The sequence below is a fragment of the Sciurus carolinensis genome, chromosome 12 (genome assembly GCF_902686445.1).
Source record: "Sciurus carolinensis chromosome 12, mSciCar1.2, whole genome shotgun sequence".
Taxonomy (NCBI): Eukaryota; Metazoa; Chordata; class Mammalia; order Rodentia; family Sciuridae; genus Sciurus; species Sciurus carolinensis.
In genome coordinates, this window is record NC_062224.1 from 31319628 (window position 1) to 31331960 (window position 12333).

Sequence of the window (12333 nt, forward strand, 5' to 3'; positions counted from 1 at the left end):
CTGGCTGTCAGGCTTCAGAGGGGTCCCTTGTCCTGTGGCAGGAGGTGGATGGATCACAGGCGCGCAGGGTCGCGCCCCCAACACACCCGGACTTTTCTTCTCCTGAGGAACATGTGAGAATCGCATTTCTTGAAAACACTAGGCCCTGGGACTCGCTCCCTTCGTCTTCCCACTTACTATCACGGCTGGATTGGTACCCACCTTGAATCTGCGACCTTGAAGTGGAGGGGACCTGAAGTGTCTCTGGTTGCCGTGGAAATCGTGACCTCATCGTGCTGTCATGACGCCCTTCTGTGACATCAGGCGGTGTCCGCAGCACAGCCAGGATGTCCGGGAAGCCACTCATCAAAATCCCTGTTGCCCAAGGCCCAGAAGCAGCCCCTGGGGACAGAAACAAAGTGCATTCTTTTGCCGGAGCCTTCGATCTCAGCTCTCATTTCCAAAATACCCGATGCCAGCCCCTCCGGATTTGAATATTGTAGTTCTCGCCTCTTTGGCTCTCATGTCCTGGGAGCACCGGAAACCAAGTGAAGCATTTCTTTGAAAAGGACCCAATGAGAATAGATGGATTTTATAGGGAAGCGAAAGACTGAGATTTCAGTGGATATGACTTTCTGCAACTATCTCACTGTCATGAGTCTTGAGAGTAATTGCAGCAAACATACCTACCGGAAGTTTGAAAATTGGATGTGGATTTTTTTTTTTTTTCCTACCAGGAAATATTGTTCCTGGGATCACAAACCGTGTGAGCCCTCACTTCTTCCCTTTGACTATTTCTATTTACAGACAGGATCTGGATAAGTCGCTTAGGCTTTCCCTAATTTAGGGAAACTGGCTATGACCTTATTTCACTTAGCATGATATTCTCCAATTCCATCCATTCATCTGCAAATGTCATATTATTCTTTTTTTATGGCTGAATAACATTCCATTGTGTATATATACCACATTTTCTTTATCCATTCATCTGTCCAAGGGCATCTAGGTTGGTTCCACGATCTAGCTATTTTGAATTGAGCAGCTATAAACATTGATGTGGCAGCATTACTGTAGTATGCCAATTTTAAGTCCTTTGGGGTATAAAACGAGGAGGAGTGGGATAACTGGGTCAAAAGGTGGGTACATTCCAAGTTTTTTGAGGATTCTCCATACTGCTTTCCAGAGTGACTGCACCAATTTGCTACTCCACCAGCAATGTAAAAGTGTGCCTTTTTTGCCACATCCACACCAACATCTGTTTATTGTTTGTATTCTTGATAGCCATTCTAATTGGGGTAAGATGAAATTATACAGTTGTTTTAATTTGCATTTCTCTAATTACTAGAGGATGTTGAACACTTTTTCATATATTGTTTAATCACCTGTATGTCTTCTTATGTAAAGTGTCTGTCCAGTTCCTTGGCCTATTTATTGATTGAGTTTTTTGTATTTTTGATGTAGAGTTTTGTAAGTTCTTTATAAATTTTGGAGATAAGTGCTCTCTCTGAAGTGCATGTGTAAATGATTTTCTCCCACTCTGTAGGCTGTCTTCTCAAATTATTGATTGTATTCTTTGCTGTGAAAAAGCTCTTTAATTTAAGTCCATCCCATTTATTGATTTTGCTTTGCTTTCTTGTGCTTTGGGAGTCTTGTTACGGAAGCCTGATCCTAAGCCAACACAATGAAGATTCAGACCTACTTTATTTTCTATTTGGTGCAGGGACTATGGTCTAATTCCTATGTTCTTGATCCATTTTGATTGAGTTTTGTGCAGGGTGAGAGATAGAGGTTTAATTTCATTTTACTGCATATGGATTTCTGATTTTCCTAGCACCATCTGTTGAACAGGATATCTTTACTGCATTGTATGTTTTTAGCTCCTTTGTATAGTATGAGGTAACTATTAGTGTGGATTTGTCTCTTTGTCTTCTGTACCATTGGTCTGCCTATTTTGGTGCCAATACTATGCCATTTTTGTTACTATTGCTCTTAGTATAGTTTAAGTTCTGGTATTGTGATACCCCTGCTTCACTGTTCCTGTTCAGGATTGTGTTGACTATTTGAGGTCTCTTATTCTTCCAGAAGAAGTTCATGATTGCTTTCACTATTTCTATGAGGATTGTCATTGGGATTTTAAATGCAATTGCATTGAATGTGTATAGCACCTTTGATAGAATGACCATTTTGACAGTATTAATTCTGCTTATTCAAGAACATGGAAGAATTTTCAATGAACATGCATGTTTGATAGTTCAATGGATATGACTTTCTGAGCTAATCTCACTGTAATGACTCCTGAGAGGAATTACAGCTAATATATCTACCAGGAGTTGGAAAATTGCATGAGATATTTTTGTTGCCAGCAAATATTGTTCCTGGGATCACAGAGTCTGTGAGCCACCATCTATTCCCTTTGCCTACTTATATTTACAGACAGAGTCTGGCTAAGTTGCTTAGGCATTACCCATTTAGGGCAACTGGCTTTGCCCAGGAGAACCACCTTTCTCAATCTCCCCCATACCTGAGAAGATAGGCAAGGTCCAGCACCTCCACGGGGCTGTGCATTTTGCCCAGATATCTGCCTGTAAGAATATTTCACAGGAAAAAGCCCAAATGAATAAGAAGACTGAGAAAGAAATGAGTAGATTGCAATGGTGTGGCACATATACACAATGGAATATTACTCAGCCATAAAGAAGAATAAAATTATGGCATTTTCTGGTAAATGGATGGAACTGATACTATCATGCTAAGTGAAATAAGACAATCCAAAAAAAAAGCACAATGGCCAAATGTTCTCTTTGATATGCCGGTGCTAACTCACAGTAGATAGCGGGGAGGAAAGAGTGGAGGTTCACTGAATTGGACAGGGGAAATGGGGGAAGCAAGGGGAATGGAAATGCAAAGGACAATAGAATAAATAGGACATTACTTTTCTATGTGCATATACAAATACACAATCAATGTAATTCCACATGATGTACAACCAGAAAAATGGGAAATTATACTCCATGTATATATAATATGTCAAAATAGATTCTACTGTCATGTATGAAAAGAACAAATAAAATAAATATATATAAAATAACTTAAACAAGTGAAGCCAGACACTTCAAAAACATAGCAAAATTATATGTTAAAATAGTCAACCAACAGAAGTAACCATATGTTGTTCACTTGAGGTGGAAAACATTTTGGGCATGGATGTATCTATTTTATATATATATATATATATATATATATATATATATATATATATATAATTGTGGCTAAGAAAACACTTAAAAATTATGAAATACAGATTAGTAAAAGTACTGATAATACCCATCACACTACCCACAACCACAGTGACAGCATGTGCAAAACAATACCCATTCAAGTGTGTACATAAAGGAATTACAGAAAAATAGTAGAATTACTCAAGGAAAACATAGTAGTTCCTGGCAATTTTAATAACTCTCATAGCCCAGTATGACTTGTTCTAAAATCTAATGGGTCATTCAAATAATGATTAGATTATAGAAAATAAAATAGGATATCTCCCAAACTCCCAAGAGCACTATTAGATGTAGAAGTCACCAATAAAATAACACCATATAATGGAGAATTCTACATGAAAATTGACATGTTATATATGTTCTTTGCAAAACCTACAGTTAAAGAAATCAAGAATATTCCATTTTTATGTGGAATTGCAAATAATATCAATTTGTAAGATTCCTACAGAGTTAGTTAATTGGTTCTGTAATAGCTCATTCAATACTATCCTTCCAAATTAATTGAGTAAATCATGCCTCATTGATTATATCCTATATAGATGATATCATAGTAATAAGTAATAATAAGAAAAAACTAGAAGCAGAAAAGAAATAATTAATAGATGAACTTAAAGACAAGGTTGAACTCTAAAGGAGGTGGAAAAACAGGACCTGATACCACATGTTCGTTTACAAGTTACATGGTCATCAAATGGGAGCCAGATACCAAATACAGTGACAAACAAAATTTTGGCAATAGGGACACTGAGATATCTAAACAAGAAGTACAAAGGCTGTTAGAACTATTTGACTACTAAAGATAATATATACCTTATCTAAACATTGTATTAAGACCTATATGTAAAATAACAAGAAGTCCACAGGCCTTCAAATGGGGAGCAGAACAAAAACAAGCACTACAAACTTCAAGATTATGTCCATATCTTCCCAAAATTACATTATCCAACACCTCATGCACAACAACTTAGATAGAAATCATAAGGGCACAAGATTATGGCACATAGTCATTATGGCTGAAGGAACAAATACAATTTTGTTCCAGTAAGATTATGGATCATGAAATTCCCATATGCACCAAATAAATACACACCTTTGAAAAACAAGTTCAGTTAACTTATGAGGCACTAAAAGACAAAAAGCTTCTAAACTTGCAAGAGAACTGTTATAATCAGATGTATGATACCTTACTTCACTGCAAGAGGTTATGTGCTGAAGAGCTGTCAGGAATCCAAATTGATCAAAACCTCATTTCGTGCAAAAGTACACACAAAGCGAGGATGCTGGTGTCAAGGGCCAACCAGGGCTCCACACAAAATGGAGATCAACTTGCTGGAATTTGTAATTCTGCCCTAATATATTCCCTTTCATCTACTATGTTTCAAGGACTTCCTTCTCCAAGTTATAATCCTTTACTGTTTTGCTAGTTTTAAGTGGTTGTCTCACACAGATTCTCCCCCAAGTATCACTACAGTCTCCTAGGTCCTTGAGAAGGGAGTCCAGGCCCCAGGGTGACATCTAATAGCTGTCTCTCATTATGTTATCTGCAGACTTCATAATGCCTAAGTACTTTAGTGCCAATTACTTGCCCTTGTGGCTTCCTGATCAGGTTTTTTTTTTTTTTTCTCTCTTTCTTTTTTTCCTTTTTTTTTTTTTTTTTTTTTTTTTTTGCGGTGTTGGGGATCGAACTCAGGGCCTTCTGCTTGCAAGGCAAGCACTCTACCAGCTGAGCTATCTCCCCAGCCCCCCGCTTTTTTTTCTTTTAAAAATGTTGCAGATATCTCTTCTTTTGATGCATTAGTGAAGTCACATTATTAGCATCCTTTATATATAATGTTATATCCTCTGGACCTGATATTGAAATGTCACATTTTTCTTTTAAATTCTTGGTGGAAAATGCAACTACCGCAGACACCACTGCCATTGCCTGATGTCTTTTCTTTAGGTGCAGCGGCAGCCTACACCAATGACAATGCTACCCCCAATACTGCTACCGCCAATGCCTCTGCTACCATGCCCAGAGGCCTTTTTCCAGGGCGCAGCTATTGCCTACACCACTGCAGAAGACACTACTCCTGTGCTCACCTGGGGGTCTTCTCTCCCGAAGACACTGCTCCTTGTGTTCTTGAATCCTGAGTTACAGAGCAATAAGGAATGCATCCTCCCTCTAGTCCGCCATCTTGGATCCCCCTAATATGTCAAAATTCACTCTACTGTGAAGTATATCTAAAAGGAACAAATTTTAGGTGCTAGGTGCCATTCTGGTGCGCAGGGAGGCGGCGTGCTTCCCTACTCCAAGCGCGTGGGTGAGGCGACCAAGTCCGGCCCCGGGCGCTTCAGTCCCGGCGCCGGGCCGCGGCCAGCGAGAGTTGGAGAGAGCTAGGGCCGGACTTGTCGCCCGTTACTGGTGGCTGGGAGTCTGCGTCTGGGAGACTATTACCCAGAAGAAAAGATGTTTAGTTTTCACAAGCCAAAGATGTACCGAAGTATAGAAGGTTGCTGTACTTGCAGAGCTAAGTCCTCCAGTTCTCAATTCACTGACAGTAAACGTTATGAAAAGGACTTCCAGAGCTGTTTTGGCTTGCATGAGACTCTTTCAGGAGACATCTGCAATGCCTGTGTTGTGCTCGTGAAAAGATGGAAGAAGTTACCAGCAGGATCAAAAAAAAAAAAAAAAAAAAAAAAAAAACTGTAATCATGTGGTAAATGCAAGGGTAGGACCTAGTCTAAAGACTACTTTGAAAGCAAAGAAAGTAAAAACTCTATCTGGAAACAGGATAAAAAGCAACCACATCAGTAAACTGCAGAAGGAATTTAAAAGTCACAATTCTGATTCTCACAGTACCACCTCAAGTGCCTCCCTAGCTCAATCTCCTTGTTATAGTAATCAGTCAGATGATGGCTCAGATACAGAAATGGTTTCTGGCTCTAACAGAACACCAGTTTTTTTTTTTTTTCCTTTTTAGATCTTACATACTGGAAAAGACAGAAAATATGTTGTGGGATTATCTATAAAGGCCGTTTTGGAGAAGTCCTCATTGACACACATCTGTTCAAGCCTTGCTGCAGCAACAAGAAGACAGCTGCAGAGAAGCCAGAGGAGCAGGGGCCTTTGCCCATCTCCACTCAGGAGTGGTGACTGAGGTTTATGTAGAAGGGGAACAAAAATGATTTAAATTTTGAAAAGACCATAAAGCAACAAACTGACCTTCCTATTTTTAACTTGGATACCTGCTATTCTGCCAAAGGACATTTTCTAGAATAGTTTTGAATGGGTTATTTTTCTTCCATTCCCACAAACTCTGAAACCAGTGTCTAGCTTACTAAAAGAAAAAAGAAGTGTACATAATATTTAAGATGCTGAGTATTTCATAGGAAAGCTTAATGCTGCTGTAAAGTGCTCTTTAAGTCTTTTTTTTTAAAATAATCCCCTTCTAATGAATGAAATTAGGGAAATTTCAGGGGACAGAGATGGGATTTGTTGTATGATAAACCATATGTAGTTTTTAGTCTTTCTATATTGAGAAGCAGTGGTTGAGGCACTTGTTGGCTGGCTACACTTGTTTTCCCTCATGTTGGTAGATTTGTCATAACTCAATAACATGTCTTGCCCCTAGAGGTAGTTGTAATAATTTTGAAATATTAAGGTCTTGCCAAGTTTCTGATGATTCAAACCTGTACTACTGATGATTAAGCAGGATAGACTGAGCTTTTTGGTGCAAGTACCTTGAAGGAGGAAGTACTTTCTAAAAACAGATACTTGACAGTGTATGTCGCATCCTGTGTCACCTTCCTTCATATTAATATTTGTTAAAGATTTTAATTTATGTGAAATTTCTCAAGCAGAATCAAAGCTCCTCTTGGGGAAGTGTCAAGTACGTGGGATAGATGAGATCCTATACGAATAGTACCAAAGCATTACCACATGGTGGAAAACACACTCTTAAAAATGTTAAACTGTATGCAAGTCTTCAGGATGGCAAAACAGTTTAATGCTTCTTGGGCACACTGCTTGGAGAGCTTGTGAGTGTGTAAATAATTGACTTTATTTGTGTTACATGACTGGTGACTTCATTGAAATCTGCACAATTCAGTTTTAACTCTGGATTACTTCAGTTAACCTTTGTGAAGGTTTTATCTGCATAGAGTAGGTGTTTGACTTGTTTTAACATGTAGGGGTTTTAGGGTTTTTTTGGTCACTGTTTAAAGTAAAATTTACTAAGAAAACAAGTGTGTTCATGCTAAGGGGGTTAGTGTTGGTTTGGCTTCTTTTAGTCAGGCTTTCTGAACATTGAGATTTGCTGAATGTGGAACTTTTCAATTCTAAAATACTTATTAAAAGCCTCTCACTTGAACCCAAACCAAAGTACTCTTATTGCGTCTTTCCTAAAAGTTCAGAAAGAAAAATAGCACCAGTTCAAACTTTTCATACACAAGGGTGGAATATTTGCCTGCCTTATAATACCATGACTCAGTGCTTATTTTTAAAACTGAATTTTAAAAATTGGATAACGTCACAATTAGCAGTGAGCCACTTTTTATTGGTACCCTGTAGTTTTATAGTTCTTAGTCTAAACTTATCCTATATTTCTTCCTTTCGAGAAAATACCTACATGCTACAAGCCACCTTATGCACAGACTACACAGTGAGTTGGGTCAGCTCTCCCATAACCTTTGAGGTGTATTACAAGAGTCCAGCCATTATCATGCTCCTGAGTTATTTTGAATATTTTTTTGTACATTTTGGCTGCAGTATTGATGGTAGAATATACTATAATATGGATCATCTATACTTCTGTATTTATTTATTTATTACTAGACCTCAACCACAGTCTTCTTTTTCCCCTTCCACCTTTCTTTGCCTATAGGATGTACTGTATATAGTCATGCACTTTGTATTAATATAATAGAAATCTACAGATCTGTTTTGTACTTTTTATACTGTTGGATACTTCTAATCAAAACTTTTAATAGGTTATTGAATAAATTTAGTCTTATTAGAAAATTTTAAAAAATAAATAAAAATAAAAGGAACAATTTTTAAAAAGGTAGTATAAGTGAAAGCAAAGCAAAAACAAAGAAAACTGAAAGCAAAGAGCACTCTCAAGAGAGTAGGTCATCTCCAAGCAGAGAGCAAAAGGAAACAGTGCTGTTTCCAAATATATTACTGTTTACTGTTTGCCTTGAGAACTGGCTGGGGTCCACTTCAGCACTTTTTGCCAATCAGGTAATAAACTCTTCCTTCACTTCAGGTAGTGGAGACTTTGACTCAAGTAAGTCCTCTTAGAAACTGGGATTGGGGCCATCCTATTCAGGGGGGGCTTCATCTGTAGTCAGTCCCATGTTAGTATGGTTATTGGGGGCCACAAGTCAGACAAAATTTACTATAGTGCACCTGCACTACCAAAGAAATTTCTCTTCTGAATTATATTGAGAAATATATGACTATGATTCCTAGCTTTACACTGATATCAATTGACCCTATTAAGAGCTAGTCCCATTTTGCAGAGATCATTGATATTTTCTTGACATATTTCTATTTGGTTACCTTTGTTCCCATCTGTTTATTCTCACCTGTTTATGCACACCTGTTGATTTCCTAAAAATTTTCTGATTCCTCATTTGCCTTAAAAGTTATTTAAAGAAAACTTTAAAAGTAACTTAAAGAAAACCTGTGACCTTGACATTTTATTGGTTTACATTCCACTTCTCATTACTAACTTCTACCTACTACCACCACCAAAGCTTTGGCTCTAGGTACCTCTGGTCAGCTGCCATTCCTACTGGCACAGCCTCCTTTAGCCCACGTTTGCAATCTGGTGGCACAAAAGCCCTTCAACTTTGAGAAAAGTTTAGCTTCAAGTCTGAAGAAGAGTGGTATCCCTCCAAGTCACCCTCTCTCCTGAGTTCCTGTAAACCTCAAAACCAGGGGCCTAGCAAAACTAAACAAAACAAAACAAAAACCTTCCAAGTGGAGGGAGTCAACCATACATTCATAGCACAGGAACCCAGGACCCTGTGACCAATCTGGGAGAATGTGAGGGGGATCTGCTGTGTCCACAAAGGAGAACACATGCAGGCAGGCAACATGGTGTCTGTGCATCAGCCCTGAAGGTGCAGTACCACCTCTGACTCAGGACCAAGTTTTCTCTGTGGCAAAGTGAAGGTCTCCTAAACCTGAGCTCTGTGGAATGAAGGAGAGCAAATGACACTGCTTGAACTTCCACTGGCAGCCTCATGGCCTCACCTCACCTCTGTCATCAATGGTGAGCTTCCACTCCTTGTCATCTCACAACTGCTGATGAACTGAAACTCATTAGGCATAAACCACTGGCTGTGATGGCAGTGGTGGATCAATCAGTCCTTGCTTACCCCACAGTTTTTGTACTAGAGCAGCATGTGACTGGTGCTACACTCCACCTTGATGCATGGCTCACCTTTCTGCAGCAGTATGTGGAAATTCCAGGCATTACAGTGGAGTCTCAGAAGTGCCAGAAGGTCAGAAGTTCTCAGTGCAAGCATGGCTTTGTGCATGCTAAGGTAGATATGTAAAGATCGACTGGCAGAACCAACAGTATCCCATACCCTGTTTCCTAGGTGGACAGCTAGGGACTGGGCTGGGCTGCTGCTTTGGGCAATGGCACCAGTTAGTTGCATCCACAGAAGCAGCAGTGCTTCCAGAGATGGATGGAAGATAGCCAGGGTGAAGGCCAGGTCTTTGCAGCCTGAGAGTCCTTCACCACCAGCACAACTGATTCTGGCTAGGACTGGAGCTATGTATCTTGCCTTGAGCCCTAAATCCTCCTGGTCTCATGCTCACCCTGCCTGCTACTGTATCTGGGCTCCAGCACCTGCATCTTCCACAGCCTGCTGAGCTGCTCTGGCTGACTGACTGGGTCACCTAGCCAGAGCCATGGTGTTGTCAGAGCTGCTATCCCTCTGTGGCCTATTCACCCAGTGCTGCAGATCCCAGTCCCTGGGGTCCCACTTGGCCTGGAGTTTACTTGGTATTTGCCCCGAAGCAATCTGGCAGTTCAATGGCCTGCCAGTCAGATTACATTGTGAAATGAGAAGCCACAGAGTCTCCGACCCTATACCCTGTCCACACCAGGACAACCAAGCTACCAACCTTCCATGCTACCCAGCTGCACACTGGAGTCTACCAGTAGGTGCTCTCCTGACTTGGGACTTGGGAGACTCCTGTAGCCACCACCACTTGGTCATTTCAAAAGGCCAGGTGCATCAGACGGGTGCAGTCTCCAGCTGGGGGTACTAAAGGACTGTGCTGGAGTGTGGGGGTAATGGGGTGAAGCCATGGCCCTCTCCCCAAGTGAGAAGCACAGGAGGGAGACCCTGAGGGTGCCAGACAGGCACCCATATCACTGGGCACAAACTTCAGTTCAGGACCCCAGCTGGGGTGGAGAAAGGATGGGATCCATCTGGATTAATGAGTGTTCTCCTGTAGGATGAGCCTATATCACCCCATTTCCCAGCCCTGTGACTGTGTGAGTCTGTGGATTTCAGTAGTAGTATTTGTGCTTTTCTGCATCTGCCAGATGTGAGGTTGTGTTTTTATGAAGAGTTTTGAGTTCCATGCATAAGAACAGTAATTCCCTGTCAGTTATTAGACACTTCAAACTTACTTTATTTTTATTAGACAATTCACACTTACTCCTTAACTTTCTAGGAGTTAGTGAACTTGCTCACTATGAGGTTTTTTAAAATTTATTTATAGGTTTTTATTTATTTTTGTTTGAAAAAATAGTTTGTAGACCATTTTATTTGAATATATGAACAACTAATAGGCTACTACAATCCAAATAAACTCTTTACATTTTAGAACTTTTGTGAAGTATAATAAGTTTTTAAATTAGTGCTTTGTAGGTATACATAAAGGTGAAATTCACTGTGTTATATTCGTATATGCACATAGGATAATTTGGTCAAATGTATTCTACCAATTCTCCCATTTCCCAACCCTCCTCCCTCCCCTGAAATCTCCTTCCTCAACTCTATTTATCTCTTTTCTATTTTCATGGAATCTCCCTTTGTATTTTCCCCTCTTATTTGGTCTAGCTTTTGCAAGTCAGAGAAAACATTCAACCCTTGACTTTCTGAGTCTAGTTTATAGCACTCAGCATGATATTCCCAGTTCTATCAATTTACTGGTAAATGCCATGGCTTCATTCTTCTTCCTTTTTTTTTCATTCCTCTTAATTGCTGAGTAAAACTCCATTGTGTATAATCCATTCATCTGTTGGCAGGCATCTGGGCTGGATCCATAACTTGACTATTGTGAATTGTGCTGCTAAAAAGGTTGATGTGGCTGTATCACTATAGTATGCTGATTTTAGTTCTTTTGAATTTATTGTCCCCCTTTACAGAGGAGGATCATGAAACAGAGAGGTCAAGCAAGCGCCTGATGACACACATCTGTTTCAAATCCAAGATGTCTGCCTCCATGACAGATAGTGTCAGTCATGGCATGGGGCAAGAAAGAGGAGTTGACTGAAACAGGACAGGGTTGGAGATGAGATGGCTGGTCAAGCAAGTATACACACCAGCATATTCTTTCTCCACTATGAGCATGCCTGGGTAAGAGGGGCCTGCCATATCCATGTCCACCTCTGGGCTTTGAGCAAGCCAGCAATGTGACTTGACTTTAATCTCCAGCACCCCCATGCCTCCCTTCATACTTGACTCTATGTGGAATTGGAGTGTCAGCAAAATAAACTAAGAAACCTCATGTATGAGCAACCCCACTTCTTATTCAAAGTTTTATTTCCTCCTTCATTTCTGACTTTGTTTTGAAAGTTCAGGAGTTTTAGACTAGGTACTTTTTATGTGTTGGATGGCATAACTTATTTTAAGTGAACTGAAAGACAAACATAAGGTGAAGTAATTCTTAGTACAGGCATGTTCCATAGTCTCCAAAGTTAGTTATTTAATAAATAATATTTATGGACAACTTGGAGAGGTTGAAGCATTTCATAATGTCTATCTTGAGCCTGTAACAACTGAACAGCAAGAGGGTACTTTACACCACTGCAATACAGTCATCATTGACTGACACCAAAGG

General features: G+C 39.8%; 2 pseudogenes; both read left to right on the forward strand.

The window, feature by feature from the left end:
* Positions 1 to 12333, forward strand: part of LOC124962348 (soluble calcium-activated nucleotidase 1-like) — a 914602-nt pseudogene that overhangs the window by 752165 nt on the left and 150104 nt on the right.
* LOC124962354 (SIN3-HDAC complex-associated factor-like) lies at positions 5694 to 6558 on the forward strand (annotated as a pseudogene).